At 38.3% G+C, this 19,298-nt stretch overlaps 1 protein-coding gene and 1 long non-coding RNA gene across 3 annotated transcripts in view; one reads left to right on the top strand and one right to left on the bottom strand.

The window, feature by feature from the left end:
* The window catches only part of LOC149534015 (uncharacterized), a 163,839-nt gene that overhangs the window by 123,031 nt on the left and 21,510 nt on the right, over positions 1-19,298 (top strand). The window lies entirely within an intron of this gene.
* On the bottom strand, positions 16,489-19,069 carry LOC149534016 (uncharacterized). Of its 2 annotated transcripts, XR_016356891.1 has the most exons (3): positions 18,366-19,069; positions 17,922-18,221; positions 16,489-16,784 (listed from the first exon to the last, which is right to left on the bottom strand). It is a non-coding gene; the product is annotated as an uncharacterized LOC149534016 (long non-coding RNA). The 2 variants fall into 2 exon arrangements; XR_016356890.1 differs by lacking the exon at positions 17,922-18,221 and having other exon boundaries at positions 18,789-19,069.

Genomic DNA, 19,298 nt, shown 5'->3' on the forward strand with positions numbered 1-19,298 from the left:
ACCTAACATCAACTTTTCTAAGGGAGAGTGTTCATCATGTTCAGTGGATATGCATCTCGAGGAGAAGTATGATAAAGTGAAGTCTTCTAGAGCTGCAGTTGTTCTCTAGTTGGTTCACATGGTTTTAGTAGGACCTTTTGCAGTGACATTAGTCAGCCAAGGCTGCTACATCCTTACTTTTGTTGATGACTTTTCACGCTTCACATGGGTCTAGTTCATCATAAGAATGAAGTGGTTCATAAGCTTCAAGCCTTTAAGAGTCATGTTGAATGTAAATCCAGGAAAGCCATCAAGGTTCTACGAATGGACAACGAAAGAAAATATGTGGATAGAAGACTTAGAGACTTTTGCAAACATGAGGGAATTGATCTTCAGAATCCACTAGCATTTAGTTCGCATAAGACAGATGTTGCAGCTATGAGGATTAGGACTCTCAAAACCATGGCAAGTTGGATGATTAAAGCCAAGTCTCTTGATCCAACACTTGAAGTTGAAGCCATTAGTAGTGCTAATCACATACTTAACAGGTCTCCTCATAATGCCTTAGATGGTAAGACTCCTTTTGAGGCATGGTGCGGCAGAAAACCAGTTGTGGGTCACTTTAGAGTCTTCGGTTGTCCAACATGGGCAAACCTATCTTCCAGGGGATGCAAGGCACCAACACCTAGGCCTTGTACGTTCATCGGATATGAAGATGGTGCTAAGGCATACAGACTTATGGATCCAGAGACTCATGAGATTTTTGTGAAGAAGGATGTACATTTTGAGGAAAGTTCACCCAGCTTATCCTCTAATCCTCTCTGCACTTCATACACAGTGGAAATTGATAGTGACACCAGTGATAGTGCTTCAACAAATTCAGACATGTGGGGTTCTATCGACAGTTTCAGCGAGAGGTTACGACATCAGTATAGTCCACATGCTTATATTGCCACAGTGATCGGTCCAACACAGCAGGGTACATGTTGTCTTCTAGCTCCAGCTTCAATAGATGACTACATGGTAGACATTCCCTGTTTGTTCGTGGAGTCACACACCGCAGATTTGGGAGACAACCTTGATGATTTACATCTTCTCATTGATGATGATGATCCTTCTGTAGTTGTTGCAAGGGCTCACTCTAACCCTCATGTCCATTCTCTACATGATCAATCTTTGCAGGTTGGCGTGATCGTGGATCCTTATGAACAACAGTTGTTGGAGGTCTCTTTATCAGTTGAGGAGACAGATGACTCATTGGGATAGGTTCAATAGACATCCTTGCCAGATTTGCATTCGTTCTTTTCAGTACAGTTGGAAAGGGCGCACATCAACATCAACACAGGGACACTTAAGTAGGTTTCAGGGCCACCATACATCTTCAGGATTGTACCTTTGCCATTGTTTCTTCCAAGGGGAGGAATGTCATTTTGCACTCATGGACCAACTTCTTCCTTGGAGTAGCACTCACTGGTCGACATTCTTCATCAAGGGGGGGGACTACCTTGTCTCACTTCCTCTTCTTTCTTATGGGAGGGACTTTTTCCTCTTATGAGGTTTTGTCTCTCTCATTCTTCACTATTGTATATACTTGATGTATGTCGTAATGTGGGGGTCTTGATTACTACATCCATCCATGCATCTTGTTTCTTCATCTCTCTTTTTGGGGGAGGGTTTTTGCATGAGGTTTTCCCACTTTCTCCGCTTTATGAGAGATTGCATTTCATTATGTACATGGGTACCTAACATGGCCTAGTAGCCGGGACCCATTATGCATTTTCATCCTAGTTTTTCGTAAGCTTAAGGGCATTCCCCTAAGTTGCATTTAAAGGGGGGTTTTGGTATAAATACGTATTTACTATTTACACTTTACTTAAGTTTACTTAGGTTAATGCATCTTTTTATTATTTATTTATTAGTCACCTAGGAGTATGTGCACTCTTGTGATTTGTCATGTTGACAACGTAGGAGTTTGCACCTCTTTTATGCACATGGTGTCTACGACATAGAAGTTAGCACACTAATTAAGCACATGGTGTCTACAACATCTCCACTTGAGATACACCTAATTATCCTTATCCTATCATCTAGAATGATGGATAAGACATGTGCTTAGTTGTCATGCTTATCTTATCTCCTGGTTCTTTCTAGAGACATTCTAGGTGCTTCTTCAGAGGCCTTTATATACAGGCACTCCTAGTGTGTTTGTACATACAATACAGAGCAATGTATGAGGACATACTCTGATATATTGATCATACTCCTTTTTGATCTACAGTTGTGCTTGTGTTCGAGTTCTACGATCTTGGGTTAATTTTTCCTTAAGGCAAATTTTTATAATACCTCCCCTCTCAATAGTATGGTACAGTATTTAATAATGCTTTGAGGTTGTTTATGTGTCCATATGGTATGGTATGGTTTTGTGATCACCTTAGCCGTACGGTAGTCACCTTGGTCGTACGATAGACTGGCTTGCATCCCCTACAATGGTCGCCTTGGCCGTACAGTGTGGAACTCTATTTGGTGTGTATCCTTACCGTATGGTATCCAAAACATGCTTTATCCTTGCACTTTCATCACGGCCGTACAACCCTACGATCACTCCAAATTGCTCAGTGTTTATGCAAAACTTGTCCTATAGCTATACGGTAAGTTTATGGTCTGGTGAGTATTAGCTGTATGGTATCTTTGGTGCCCTGCCATCTATATGTCTTGCTCTACTTCTACTGCTTCGCCTTCAACGTCTGTACGTACCAGCAGTCACAGTGATCTCTTTTCCCCCAAACTGTACGGTTTGCTTGTGATAGGTTTCTTGCGCCTTGAATTGGCCTTACGATACACACATTTGCTCTTTACCTTTGATGCAGGTTGTACGGTAAGTATGACTTTGTTTTCCTCTTGCTTCAATTCTAGATTGTTCATACGGTACTTACCTTTATTTGTACTTCGCTTATATGCAGAGGATTTTCTTGAGATTCAGGATAGTATTATTGTTTTCCCTGCTTATCTCTATCGGCGTTGGAATCATGCCTTGTGGTTTTTTAAGGCTCTTTCAAAGTTGGTTCTCACCGCCTCAGGGCTCGAACCGATGACCATATGGATCGGGCTGATAGGATATGTCAGTTGTGTACTTTGGCAGAGGTTGAGACTGAGATCTACTTCATTTTTCGATGTCCTCTTTACTATGAGATTAGAGGTAGATTTTATTGTTTTTTCAGAGATTGTTACTCTTTCGATGTTCTTTAGCTATATTGATCAGCGGTGTCTTACACTGTATCTTCAGGAGGCCACCCACCTTCGTGAGATTATGCTGTAGTCTTCTATACCTCAAGGGTGTACTTTAGACCAGCTCATTATTGCCTTTTTCTCTCCCTTATCTCCTCCACGGGGTTTGAAAAGGCCTTCTAGTACTTCTCATTCCAGATCGGTTAGACATTGCACTAGTCTCTCTAGGTAGCGACAGTCCTAAAGTGGTTCTACATGACATTCTAAGACGATGGATCGTTCACGGGTTTACCCCTCTATCACTGATTTCCTTGTGACAAGGAAGGACCCTTAGTCCTTACCTTGTCTTCTCTCTTGTTTTGTTTCTTGCCTTTGTTTCTTCTCAGTCATCGTTTGGTGCTTTTGCTTTGGCCGACTCTTCTGTTTGTATGCTCAGTCCCATAAACCTTGTTGGTTTCTCATGTACATTAATATTTTTATCTTATCTATATAAGTTCGTATGGTGTCCGCTAAAGTGCTCTCTTTAATTTGGAGTAACTTTAATGTGGGCCTTCTTTGCTCTCACTTTGTTTTTTGGCATACCTTTTCTCTTATTATTATATATATACAAATATTACTATTTAAATTAGATACTATTTATTATATTTATATAGTTTTTATATTGCTTTTGAGGTGTTCGTCCAGGTCTCATTCTCCCCTGGGACCTTATTCCTATCATGATAAATTTTTAATTTCGACTCATCTACTGCATCTGTCACCTCCTTCGCATCCAACATCCATAGCTTTATTGCTCCGTTATCACCCACTTCCCTAATCTTGAATGGTTCGACCCACTTCACCTTAAATTTGCCGGGTTTGATTTCATTACGCCTGTTGTACTTCAATACTAGTTGACCTGGTTGGAATATGTTTAGTTTCAAGTGTTTGTCGTGCCAAACCTTATGTCTGCACTATGAAACTTCGGTAGCCCATTGTGCTTGTAACCATTGTTTGTCAATTTTATTTAGGTTGTGCAATCTTTTCTGAGACTTTCCATATGTCCAAACTTGTTTTTGATTCCTATTCGCAAACTTGGTACCATGAACTCTGTTGGTACTACGACTTCTGGACCATACATCAGTTGGAATGGAATGTCCTGTGGTACGCCCATAATGCAAGACTTGTAGATTACTACAACCAAGAATTTGTTTGTGGCTTCTGGTTTTTTATTTGCTCTAGAATAGTACGGGCTCGATAGAGAGTGGTATATTTTGAATTTTGTGGTTAGCAGTCGTATGACACGGTTGACAAAATGTCCCCCATCGTCGCTTGTCAATTGTAGCGGGATTTCGTACCTTGTGATGAATCTAGATGAATCTCGTTGTGCTTCCTGCTTGGTAGGGCCCGTGCCTCTACCCACTTGGTAAGGTACTCCGTTGCTACAACATTGTACCTGCATCTTCGGGTTTTACTCACCTTGATGGGTTCGACAAAGTCCAACCTCCAGCATTCAAATAATTCTTGTGTGTGTGAAGGGTTTAGAGGCATGAAATCCCTCTATAGTGGTTTCTCGACCCTCTGACATGTATCACATGCAACAACCCACTTCCTAGCATCGTTGTGCACTGTTGGCCACCATAAACCTGCTAGAAGTATCTTCCATGCAGTTGTATCTGGCCCCATATGTGCTCCTGTGGGTCCTTTGTGTGCTTCCTTCAATACCTTCGGAATTTCTTCCTGTAGAATGCATCGTCGTAGAATTTGGTTGGGTTCCATCTTATATAACAATTCATTAATCAATTGGAATGTACCACTTCTCAACACTAGTTTCCACCTTTCACTTGGCAACATTTCCCTAGGAAATTGCCCTGTCAAAAGATATTCTTCAATACTAGCGTACTTGGATGGTAATACGACAATCTGGAACAATTGTGCGTTGAAAAATATCATCGTTGACTCCCTCCGAAGGTTCTCCCAATTTGATCCTTGATAAATGATCCACACTTACATGACTTTCCTAGGTCGTACTACAATTTTAAATGTAAACTCCTGCAACAACAGTAGCCATCTACTTATCCGTCCTTGGATGATTGGTTTGTTCACAAGATATAGCAGGGCTTGATGATCTACGTATAATAGGAGTTGCTAGTAGATAGTGTCTAAACTTCTGCACGGTGTACATAGTTTCGAGAGCCTCTTGCTCTGGTGTACTATAATTCTTTTCTGCTTTAGATAGTAGTCTACTCGCAAAGTACACCAGATGATCCAATCCGTGATCACTTGTCTCTGCCAACGTTGCTCCAATTGCATAGTTCAATGTGTTGACATGTACATGGAACTTCTTGTCCTAGTTTGGATAAGCCAGGATAGGTGTTGTGGCTAATCTTGTTTTTAGCCCCTCAAAAGCTTCATTCTGCTCTGTTTCCAATTTATATGGTTCTCCTTTCCAAGTTAGTTTGTCGAGCGGGTAAGATATTTTTGCAAAATTCTTAATGAACCTACAATAGTATCCTATGTGTCCTAGGAATGATTTTACCTCCGTCACATCTGTGGAAGGTGGCGTTTCCAAAATTACTTGGATTTTGTCAGGTTCCGTCTTTAATCCTAATTTGCATACAATGTGTCTCAATAGCTTCCCCTATAGTACCATAAGTCTGCACTTCTTTGGGTTTAGTGCCAGTCTTTCTCGTCTACACCTTTCCATGCATTCTTTGAGTGCAGTCAGATACTTGTCCTTTGCAATGAAAATTGATCAATCATCCAAAAATGCTTTGAAGTTTTCGACTGACATCTTATTGAAGATGTGCAAGATAATTCTTTGAAACGTTGTCGTAGCATTGCATGGGCCGAACGACATTCCGTTGTAGGCATATACCCCATCCTCTACCATAGAAGTTGTTTTGAGCCTATTTTCTTCTACAATGGATACTTGGTTGTATCCAAAAAATCCATCCATGAATGAATAAATCTCATGTCCTGCAACTTCTTCCAAAATACTGTTGGTGAACAATATCGGGAATGGGTCCTTTATCATTACTGCATTCAAGCATCAAAAGTCCACACATATCCTTATTTGAGTGGTGTCTTTCTTTAGAGATATCACAATCGATGATACCTACTCACTTGTTTGTACCCTAAAAATAATGCCTGCTTCAAGCATTGGGTTGATCTCATCAGTGACCCATGTGGCATAGTTTTTGTTCATCTGGTACGACCACTTACGGACGGGTACTGCTACTTCTATCAGTGGTATACGGTGGATGCATAATTCAAGCGGTACCCCTTTCAGGTTCTTATATGTCCACGCAAAAACATCCTTATATTCTATAAATATTTTAAAGGCTGTCGCTTTTAGAATTGGATTCGAGTCATCTCCCATAAATTTATTTTTCGTGTTAGCCTCGTCCCCTAAGTTCATCGTCTTTACTGTGGGTTCTTCGTATTTAATAGGCTTATCTTCACTAAATGTATGTGTTGGTGTTTGGTCTATTTGTGCCTCGCCCTCCTTCACTTCTCTATATTCCTTTGAGAATTCATTTTCCTCTCCTTTATTTCCTTCCTCAACCCCCATCATGTGACAGCTCGGGAAGAGCTCATAGTCCTTCATTTGCCAATGGACTAAGCCGTTCACCAAATTGAGGTCATCATCATTGGACCCTCCTTCCAATTTCAGCATTCTTTCTTCATTGGGTTCCATTCGTTTCTTCCCTTCATCGTTTCCTTTGCCTTTGCCTTTGGAGTCTGACAATGCTGCTTCCTCTCTTACCATCTATGTATGTAGGTTGATTACAAATCTACGGCCTCTGCCTTCCATGGACAGGTTGTTCTTTTTCCAATTGTGTTTTACTTTCGCCTGTACTAGCTAGCCTCGTCTGAGGATAGCATCATACCCTTTTCTTTTCAATGGTATGACCACGAAGTCTAATAAGAATGCTTGTGCCCTGATTGTTATAGGTTGTGCCATCATAGTACTTAGGGGTTTGGTCCCATATTGATCGGTGGTGAGCAATTGAAATGTAGATGGCCATAGCATAGGTTATCCCAACTTCTTTCGTGTATCTTCCGATAGTACATTCACTCTTGACTCTCCATCTACGATTGTGTCCGTGAGGATGGTTCCTTGAATAACCATCTCTACTACTGCAAGGTGTCTTCTTATGGTGAGGGCAAGTAGCATTAGATCCACTGCGGTCATTCTGCTTCCACCTTGTGTCCTTTCTTGGCTCTTCCATCACCTTCGGGGATGGTGTCATGTTCAGGATTGCAGTCCGTAACTGAGGCATTGTAAGAAGGTCATTCAGCTTCATGGGAACCTCGACTTGCATTACCTGTTGTATGATATTTTGTTCTGCTAGGTTCCTCCTTGAGGTGTCGGCAGTGTCCTTCGCTTGTATTTTTCAGTCTCTATTTCTTTTTCTAATTCTGCTTGCGCTTGCTGCAACCTTTTCTTTTCCTCTTCTGGATCTAGATATGTTTTTTCCTGCGCGCGAGTAATGGTTAATGTCTCCTCGTCATCACATGTTTTTATACTTAATAGGTTCACACCGGGCTTAGGGCATTTTGAATCCTCATGGTCTCTAGGGCCACACCATGTATAAAACAACTGCAGTGTTCCCTTTGTAGTACAGTCTCTAGCGAAGTGTCCCTAGAGGTTGCATGCACGACATTGTATCATTGGCTGTCCACTCAGATTGTACTATATTCGGCTTTGGCCTCCATTATTGTTATTATTATTGTTGTTACCGCCTCATCTGCATCAGTTGTTATGGTACCCTCCTGAGGTTGCCACATCATTTTTCATATTCTTTCCTGCTTCCGAGGTGGACACTTCCTGTGTTAGTAATACTTGTTGATGTCGCTTCGTTTTCATATTGAACGGGCATTCCTTGGTGGAATGTCCTGCAATTTGGAAGATATTGCAAAATTGTTTTTTTGGGTAGGAGCCCTTTGTGTGGCTTTCCTCCTTACAATCCGTGCACTATAGTTCCCCTTCTCTTGCTTGGCTAGGATTCTTTTTCATGTTTTTGAATTCCTTCATCATATGTAACATGTCCTTTTGTAGTGCTCGAACCTTCTTACTTGACTCCTCGTTGCTGCTACTTTCGGAGGATGAATCTTCTAAGTCCGATGATTTTTTTCTTCTTTTTACTCGTTTTTTGTTCACTTTCCAAGTCCATCGTGCGGTTATATGCATCCACATATGATGCTATAGGTACAATTTCCATTTTTTTCTGCAGTGATGGTCGTAACCCTTTGACGAACCACTTTTTCTTCAACTCGTTTGCTGGTTGGATTTCCATCTTTCCTACGAGTTCCTTCAACCTCCTAGCACAACTGTAGACTGTTTTATTCTTACCCTGCGTGGTACTGTAGGTTTCCGCTACTATCTCGTTATCATCTCTGAGTAGTCAGAACTCTCCTATGAATGTTTTCTTGATGTCTAGCCATGTAGCCAACTTCTTCAGATCGGTTTCTGAAAACTAATTGATCGCTACACCTCGTAGGATGGCTGGAAACTATCGGACCTAGTCATCCTGATCCGTTACATCGTTCGCAGTCCAAATTGTTTCACATGTTTTACAATGCTTGATTGGATCGGCCATCCCATCACCATTAAATTTTTGCAATTTTTCCTTCAGTCTTGCTATGTTAATTTCTTTTGAATTTGTGGTACTTGTTGCGCACTCACACTATTCTGCATACTTGTGTTGTTCTAAGTACCCATGCTGCTTTGAGTACCCGCGTTGTTCTAGATAACCGCGCTATTTCAGACAACCACCTTACTATGGACAACCGTGTCATTTGGTGTCAAGAGATCTTCAAGAGAAGTTGTTCGATTCTTTATTTGTATCCGTTCATCAAGTGTATCGGGAACAAAGAGTTCACCCCACGCCTGTGCTCCTTCGACACCTCAAGCCATGCGGGTTCCTTCCCGTTCGTTTGTACTCTCTACTCTTGTATACAAGTTTAGGAACTCCTCCCTTGTGTCTTCTACCAAATTCAATCTCTGGCGCGTTTCTTCAAGCAAGTCCTCGGCACTCCTCGGTCTGCTAGGTGAATGCACTCCCTTTGTCTGTGCTCGTTAACCGCTTTGGTGCTTTTATGTAATGTACGAATTTTCCTAACCATAAATATTTAACTAACAATTAATCCTATTCACATGACAATAATTTCCATTAACTAATTATAACTAGAAAGAAGTAACTGCTGTAACACACAAATTTTCCTAACCAATTTAATCTCCTAATTAACTAATAACTGATTCTACTTCACATGAAAAGGACTTCTATTATCCATTATAACTAAAGAAGTAATTGCTTCCTATTCTACTTGCCATTTATATTTCAACTGCTGAAATGAAATAAATAAATGAATACGTTGCTAACTTTTTATTCATTCTAACTGAGATCATGTTCAGCTGAAAGTGAGAACAACTATATTCTTTATCATCTAATATCTTCAAACTAATTGATAACATGTAAAGCTGAAAAATTAATGTAACAATTGTCTAGCTATTCTACTATGAAACTTAAGGTTAAGGTGCAAGAGAAAACATACAGAAACAATGTAGAAATCCTTTGACTTGTTTAAGCTTCGACATTGGTGAGAGGAGAAGCATTGACATAGGCTTAACCTCCCAACTGCGGACCATACTTATCCCCACACATTCTATATTAATAGAACGGCCCTCCCTACCTCGGGATCGGGCTAGGATGTTCGTAAGTCCAGCCATCTGAGCTACCCGGTGGTTTGAGTGTCCCATCAGTTATTCCTAAATAACTGAAGCTTCTGGAAAAACAAAAAAATCTCATGATCGACACATCTACCTATATCTACCTCGGCCAAGGATTTCAAATTGAGTTCGTAAACCCGATCTCCACCACTCGACTTGACAACATATTTCATTATCAGAAGATGCATGAGCTATTATGTATTTTTCTATTGCTTAGTTAATTGATTTCATTTTTGATTCTTGTAGGTTGTCTTCACCTCTTCACCACTCATGGCTTCTTGTTGGTGAATCCTAGGTGCTTGAGAAATTATATCCATTTCCTCTTATTTACACCTCTTCACCTTTAATGGTGTCCTTGCCGGTGAATTCCTTGGTGTTTGGTCATTATGACATAATTTACACTTCTATTAAATGCATGGAAAGAAATATAAAATTATAGACAGGATCTTTGACTCATGGATTTTAATACAGTTTTTCATCCTCCATATAACAAAGACATTCTCATGATTATTTGGTAGTAAGCAAGTGACATGATATTGGTTTCTTGTAAAGCTCTGTCTAAGGATCTATGTCTTATTACATTCCGTCTAGTATTCTGATCCGACAACAGTATTAACACTATCAAAGATAAATGAACAAAAAATAGAGCTTAGACTTGGTATAACCTTGAGTATAAAAGACAGAACAACAAGTAATGAAAAGAACTTAACGTGACCTGTAGCAAGGAATTTCTTCCTCTTGCGGCCAGATTAAATGATCTTTCACGGCCCCCTTTTCTTTGAACTGGTTGACGGTGAAGAAGAAAAATAATAATGGATTCAACTTGAAACGGTAAGATGTGAATTCAAATGTCGACTGAGACTAACTCGGCTTGCTAGCTTCGACAGATGTAAGGGTAAAAAGATAATGCAGTGTATATAGGTAGGTTTTCTCAAATACGATCCAGGATATTCTATTAATTTGGCCGGCCTTGGCTCTTTAGCTACCTTTAGTTATCAAGAAGGCCATTCGAAAGCATCCAAATTCAAAATATAGAAGAAAGAAATAAAGAGGGAAAAAGAATAAGAAGTTGAAGAGTTTTAATTTTTATTTTATTATTATTATGCGCTCTTTTATATGTTCATGTGTATATATTGGTGAAATGACATCATTAGATTATTAAATTATAATTTATTGGTCACTTCATTTTTATATACATGTGTTCGTATTTAAGGGTTATAATAATGATAAAATAAGAAATTCCAATAATAAATCTCCAAAGGTATGAATTTTATATTTTAATTTAGATTATTTATGTTTTTATTATATTATTTTTCTAATAGCTCATGTGGTCCCATAATGCAATATGTTATTAAGTCTTCGTATCCTTTCCAAAGTAGTCTTAGGTCATACCTGTTGATCCTGATGACTGGACCAATCGACCATCCCCTTCCAATGATCCTATTTAGCAATGCTTCCCCTTTCTTCAGTCTTTTTCCTGCAATCACCCAAGCAAAACATTCTCGCCAAGACATTAATTCAAAGATATATTGATCGTTAATTCCAATCAAGCAATTGTTGATCATCTAATGACAGTTATAGGTTGCTTGATTATTTTCATCAACGTCTATAATAATTAACTCATGTCACATGATTATGAACGAAATAACTCGTTATCAGTTGGTACAATGTATATAATTAACTAATTCACTTCACATGATTAGGAATGAAATAAATTGATACAACGCCTATAATTAACTAACTTGTTTCACATGATCAGGAAAGAAATAATTCGTTAAACCAACGGCTATGATCAATTTAGAACTTAGGGCAAAATTTGGGATGTAACATACCCACCCCCTTAGATTTTCATCATCTTCGATGAACATAATAACAAAACTTAAATAATACTTAGTCAGTTTATATAAGAAGAAAAAGAGATATTTAGTTTTCAGTTTTTAGAGAAAAGATAGGGGTGTCTTTGCAAAATGTCATGATAATCTTACCAGGTGGCATTATCCTTAGCATACTAGTCCCATTGAACCTTGCATTGAGTCACTTCCTGATTTCGTAAGCGTAGCTTACGTACCTCGAGTATTCTGAGTGGTCTTACCTCTTCCACCCCTGGTTCTCGTATTTGCAATAATTCCCAATCAATCATATGTTCATGGTGGGTAATATGCTTTTTAAGATATGACACATGGAAGATGTCATGATCGGGGTGTCTTTGCAAAATGTCATGATAATCTTACCAGGTGGCATTATCCTCAGCATACTAGTCCCATTGAACCTTGCGTTGAGTCACTTCCTGATTTCGTAAGCGTAGCTTACGTACCTCGAGTATTCTGAGTGGTCTTACCTCTTCCAGGGGTGTCTTTGCAAAATATCATGATAGAGGTGTCTTTGCAAAATGTCATGATAGGGGTGTCTTTGCAAAATGTCATGATAATCTTACCAGGTGGCATTATCCTCAGCATACTAGTCCCATTGAACCTTGCATTGAGTCACTTTCTGATTTCGTAAGCGTAGCTTACGTACCTCGAGTATGAGTGGTCTTACCTCTTCCACCCCTGGTTCTCGTACTTGCAATAATTCCCAATCAATCATATGTTCATGGTGGGTAATATGCTTTTTAAGATATGACACATGGAAGACGTCATGCATCTTGGCAAGGGCTGGTGGTAAAGTAATCTTGTAAGCTATTGGGTTCACAACTTCCAGAACTTCAAAGGGTCCCACATTTCTCAGGGCTAGCTTAGCGTTTTTGCCAAACTTGACAGTACTTTTTTGAGGTTTAACCCTTAGTAATACCTTATCCCCTACTGAGAATTCCCTAGGTATTCTTTTGGCATCAGCATAACTTTTCTATCTATCGTTCGCTTCCTTTAACCTTTGATGAATCTAGGTTACCTATTCCTCCATCTCTTGAAGCATTTTAGACCCAACAATGATTCTATCTTCCAACCAATTCCAACTTACTGGGGTTTTGCATTTATGACCATTCAAGGCCTCAAAGGGAGCCATTCTAATGGTGGACTGATAAGAGTTATTATATGCAAATTCTACCAAGGGTAAGTATGTTTCCCATTTGTACTGTTGATCCATATAGTATACTCTTAGAAGATCTTCTAATACCTGATTTATTTGTTCTGTTTGACCATTTGTCTCAGGATGATAGGCTGAACTAATGTTTAACTTAGTACCCAAGGTTGTAAATAATGTTTGCTAGAACCTCAAAGTTATCCTAGCATCCCTATCTGAAATAATTTTCTCCGAAATTCCGTGCAACCTGAAAATCTCTTTCATGAACTTATGGGCAATCTCGGGTGCTTGATCAGTTAAATTCCCTAGTATAAAATGAGCAACCTTTGTCAATCTGTCAACCACGACCAAATAGTGTTGTGTCGATTCCATGTCATAGGTAACCTTTGTACGAAATCCATGGATATTACCTGCCATTTCCACTCAGGTGCTTCATTTGGGTGTAATAGGCCCGATGGGTACTGATGTTCTGCTTTTACTCTCTGGCATTCCAAACATGCTACGAAAAACTTAATTATCTCCCTTTTCATCCCCTTCCAAAAGTATAGAGGTTTTATATTAGATAACATTTTTGTTACACCCGGATGTCCTGAATATTGGGCTGAATGAAATTAACCTAAAATCAGTCTTCGGAGTTTAGGGTTGTTGTGCACGTAGATTCTATGGTGATATCTTAATAATCCATCCTCTTCTAAGCTAAACATTGAATAATTAAGATCTTGTGGGTCTTTGACAAGAGCTAGGCTGATTTCTGCATAAAACTCATCATGCTCTAAATGTCGTAAAATTTGATCTCTTAACCTGAAGTCTATAGTAGTTATTGTCGAGATGTGTTTTCTCTGGCTTAGGGCATCTGCCACCTTGTTTTCCTTACCTTTAATATAACTTATGTCGAACTCGTAATCTGCTAAGAATTCCAGCCACCTCCTCTGCCTAGCATTAAGATTCGGTTGGGGGTGAAAATATACTTCAAACTATGATGATCAAATCTAAGCTCAAAAGGTTTTCCGATTAAGTAATGTCTTCACATTTGCAAAGCATGGACAATTGCTGCTAATTCAAGATCATGGGGTGCATAATTTTGTTCATAGTTTTTCAGTTTCCTAGATTCATAAGCAATAACCTATTCATCTTGCATTAACACACCCCCTAATCCTTCTCCGGATGCATCTGTTATAACTACGGACTACTTTTGTGGATCAGATACCCTTAGAATAGGTGCTGTAGTCAATTTTTCTTTCAAAAACTCGAAGGCTGATTGACACTTCTTTGTCCAGATGAATTTCTTTCCCTTCCTTTGAAGCGAAGTGATCGGATAGGCTATCCTTTAAATTTTTTTGACAAACTTTCTATAGAACCCTGCTAACCCCATAGAGCTCTTAACTTCGGATACATTCCTAGGTATGGGCCATTCTAATTGTCGAAAAGATTCTATGAACAGGTTCAATGTCTATTTGGTGTAATTCTCTATTTTCAGCACTGATGAATTGTTGCAACATATTGTTTGAAGCATAGTAAGTTAATGAATAAATTCAGAATTTCTTGTGAACCATTTGATGTTTCAGATTTAAATGTGCAAATTCACATGGCAGATTTATATACCAGTGCTTGATATTTATTTGAGCAATGTATAAGGCTAAGGTTAACTGAATTTGTGAACAATTGTTGCATTTTCTGATACTGTGTTTAGAATTATAAATACCATATATTCAATGATAATTGGATTGTCTGCCAATTGTTTTTTGAAATGTCAAATGTTTGAATAAGTGGTATTGTTAGAGTCATAATCGAACAAGGTTAGTACATGCTGTTTCAATTCCATTTTCGTTTTGTTAGTAGAGCCTTATTGTATCCACAAGCATAGCTACTCGGGCAATTAGTCTATCGATAGTACCCTTTGCTTATGTAGTTAGCTTTGTTGTACAAAGCTACCTAATTGGTGTCACCTTAATAGGTATTGTTATCATTTCATGAGAATTAGCTTCTCCATGGTTTTCCCTAGTTGGGTTTTCCATGTAAAACTTGGTGTTCATTGTGTCGGTGTATTTGTGCTTTCATGTTTATATCATTGATGATAGGTTGTTGTGCTTTAACCGAAAGATCTTAAGTTTCAGTGGATGTATGTTAAATATTAATTGATAGTTGGAAAAGTTTTTGAGTTTGTGTGGTGATAATTGATTCACCTCCCTTTTAATTATTCGTCTTGTTCAATCGAGCTATCTGTGTGAGATTAGAATGATAACCTCGCTAGGGCAATTGATGTATGATTGGCAGCAACGTTTTATCTGAGATGCTTTTGAACTGTGGATACCTTACATAACTAGCTTCGATGGATCTTGGAAAGTCTTATGTGGTCTTGTCAAGCAGGAATGAATACACTTGCTTAAACTTTGATAATCAAAGATGAGGCTTTTAGCTTGATTTTTGATTTTTCTTCCCTATTGAGTAGATTTCTTAGTTTCTCAATAGTTGGAAAAGGGGTTGATTGATAATTCTAAGTTCCAAACAAATTTTATCCTTGAAATTTCAGGAACATTTGTTTGGGTGGGTGCTAGATGTTGTGATGTTTTCACAACATTGTTCCATTGCAAATACTCCCTCCTTTTTTTCTTGGCAGGGTAGGTGTTTGTCGGTTTAGTTCTAGGTTATTAGCAATTTGGAAGTCTCCCACTGGATGAAATGTAAAGTTTGAGCAGCTTGAGACACAAGTCAGTGGACAATTGTTAGTTTGAACCATGAGGTAGATAATGTTGTCAAGCTAGGACCCTTCACTTAGTGAAATTTTTAGATTGCCTTTGGGTGGTCTTGGTTCCCAAAACTGCAGATTGGAAATCCAAGAGCCTACCACTACTCCGATAGGACTTCTCAATCAGTTTTGGCCAACGAATGGGAATACTTCTCGATTCCCTTGCACTTCAGGCTCCGCTACACCCAGGCGGGTTAACCTTCACTTCAAATGTCGACTGTCTGGGTCAAGGCTTTTCTCTAGCGAATTTAAGCTTTTGGAGTTCTTCGGTTGGCAAGGTCCTCAAGCTCGATCAAAATGAAACTAAATGATGAGTACTTGATAATTGAATGTTTTGTATAAAGTTTGTTAATAATGAATTTGAAGCTTATATAAGGAATTTATAGATTTTTTGACTTCAATAATAGAAAGACCAGTGCCTCTGCTGATCTGAGCAATAGAGTCAACTTCAGTGAATTTTTACGTACAACTTATAACATTCTTAAGCACTTATACTGCCAACATTAAATAATTGAGATGCAATAGACCAAATATTATGCAATCTTAAATTAGTCCTTGTATTACCATCTTCAACACTCCCTCTTAGCCAAAGAGAAATCTTTAGCTGAACAATCACACAACACTGCAATCAAAATGTTAATGATAAAATCTCATCCCATATATTCTATATGATTCATAAATAAAAACCTGTTACAATCAATCATATTCATGGAATCACTCAACATGAAACCCTGTAACTGTTACTAAAATTTTGCACGTGTAAAATTTAAGTATGAAGACAAGAAAAGTACATGAATACCATTCATTTCACAAAAAAATGTCCTTGTATTATTCATCAAAAGATAGATACAAATGATATTTACAATGGATAGGATGAAATGAAATACTGATAGTAAATTTCTCTCACACAATTGGTTGTGAGAGTAACCTTCAAATCTACTGATATCTGTCTCTATTCTATGAAAGTGCATAAACATGAAAGAAAGTGCATAGAATGAGAGGGTCATAGGGCACCAGTCATTGCCTATAATGACTGGTCGTATTGCATTGCTCCAATCTCGCTTGCTGCCCTGAATCGCATTTCCTCCAAGTCTTTGAGTCCTGCACACAAATAAGATGGTTAGATCCAATGGATCTAAGCAATGACGGAACACCTCACCTCATATACAAACATCCTATGCTACTGTCATATCATGTACTTACATAAAACAGAAACATATATCAGCAAAGAGGCAATCATCATTATATCAAGTTTTTATTGCTAACATGTTGGCTTCTTGTGCAGAAATCTTATATCTCATGGGTACACGGATATAACCGTAGAAACCCATGAGGGTTATTGAGCCTGGTGTGCCTACAAGAAATAGGATCAAAGACGCTGGTCAAAAGTGTCATAAGAAGGGGAAGGGGCAGTGATAGTGACAAAAAATACAGAAGTAGTATGCAGAGACAAAACATTGCAACAGAGGATGATAATGTAAAACAAGCATCAGAAGGCTTGTTGGGTGGAGCTGTGAGGGCATGGTAAACTTGATACTGTTTCGAGCTATGTAAAAGGGAAATGAGAAAAGCAGAGTATTTTCAAGAGCATGAACAGAGCACAAACATTATGAACAAAACAAAGTAACCTGTGGATTTTTGGTGAAAAGATGCAGCTACAGATGTGGAGAGTGGCATGCTGAACTCGAAAGAAGGTGAAAGCGTAAGTGTAAGCTAAACAATGAGAAAAATGGAACTAAATGTATAAGAATTTCAAACTAGAAAAAGCCCAGACAGGAAGAAGAATAAACCCAGTCACATAAACATTATGTCTCTATGCAAGCTTTTTGTTGTCTTCAGAGAAAAAGTAGAAGGATTGGTTATTACAGCACAGTGGTAAAATAAAGAATAAATTGTATACATTTTCAAAAGCCCATTTCAAATATAATTTGAATGCCATCGTACATAAGAAGAATAGATAAATGAAATATATATCAGATTTGCGTAGCATGAAATGGTTCAAAAATAAACTCGTATGATTTTAATCTGCAAGAGACCTTCATGATTTAAATAAAAGCAAACAAGGCACGTGACTGTCAGTTGCTAGCAAATTTGTCACAAAGAATGCTACATTTTTTCTGAAAAGGCCCCATGTTTTCCAGTAAATGCAGAAAAAGGGCAAAATGAAATAGAGAAAACATTAAAACAAAGTAGCAGGGGTTTTGTGGCACTTCAAAATTCATCAAATAGATAACTTACAGCTGCAGGAGAAATGTCACGATTTCCTTTGAGAAATCCAGTTCAACACTTCAAATGCTAAACAAAAGCCACGTAGCTACAGAATGGTTTCAATTTGCCATAAAAAATGCTATTTAATCAGCTCCACATGAGGAGGAATAGCTTCAGAAAATTGTAGCAGAAATAATGGCCATTCAAGATCAAATCAACAACAGGAGAGTTCACGGCAACACCAAAATTGGACTCCAAAAATGACGCCAAGATAATAATTGTGAAGACCCAGTCATGGCTACAACAGCAAGATGAATAGCATCAAAAAACCTGAATCATGCCCATTAAAATTGCAGGAGATTTCATCAGCTCAAATTCCAAGCCACTAAAAAGGGAAATCTCAAATATAGTGGTGACGTAGGGCTCAAAATGTGGCATTTTAAAAGAAGAAAGCATGTTCACGTTTTGACTCACCACATGACCCAGTCATAGCAACAACTGACTCCATTTTCACAGCAAAGGAAAAGAAATAACTCCAAATTTCCTCCATAACCAACAGCTGCATAGTGAAGACCTAGTCACAGCTGGAAACAATGCCCAAACAACAGGCATGCCAGAGATAGGATTATAACAGCAAAGAAATGTTAAATTTCTTAATACCCAGAAAATATCCATCAGCAGCTTACGGGTTTGGTATTTTATCAAAAAGACAAAGGCACGAAATAGCCCAGAAATCCCAAAACGGCAGTGAGGATGAATGAAGAACATGAAAACACCTCCATCAATAGCAATAGCGGTAAGCAAAACATGGCAGAAAACAACAGATGTAAGTATAATGTGAAAGATTGAAGAGGAAAACACAGCAAAACCTGCCCATTAATAAGGAAAAGTCTTTACCTTGGTGTCAAATAGCAAAGAGGACCATGCTTTACAAAGAGTGCAACACTTAAAAATGTGCCCAAAAATCACGTAGAGACCTCATCCTGGTTTTGAAGGACAATGAAATGACATTTTGGAGCAGCATGGCGCCATTATTCGAAATACTTCAGTATTACAATCAGATTTAACCAAGAAAATACAGCCGTAGCAGAATGCAAAAATAGTAATGACGGCTACAAATGCAGTTAAAACCCTATGCTTTTACCTTCTCCAAACTCTTTAGAATATTTACGCAAGGAGAAAATGAATAGATTTAGGGTTGAAAAAGTATTTCATTACTTTCCTTAAATCATTTATAATGGTTTTGAATTCCATGATATTTTGGATGGGTTTTTATTCATTTTTTCTTTTTGTTTTTAATGAATTTACGTGTCATGGGTATTGGGTATTGCTTTAAGTGTTTCAACACTTAGAATTTGTCAAAATAGATATTTGCATCTTATTGTATAATAGGATTATTTATTGGTG

This window comes from Cupressus sempervirens, chromosome 10 (genome assembly GCF_028749045.1).
Source record: "Cupressus sempervirens isolate cs-2001-9-10 chromosome 10, ASM2874904v1, whole genome shotgun sequence".
Lineage (NCBI taxonomy): Eukaryota > Viridiplantae > Streptophyta > Pinopsida > Cupressales > Cupressaceae > Cupressus > Cupressus sempervirens.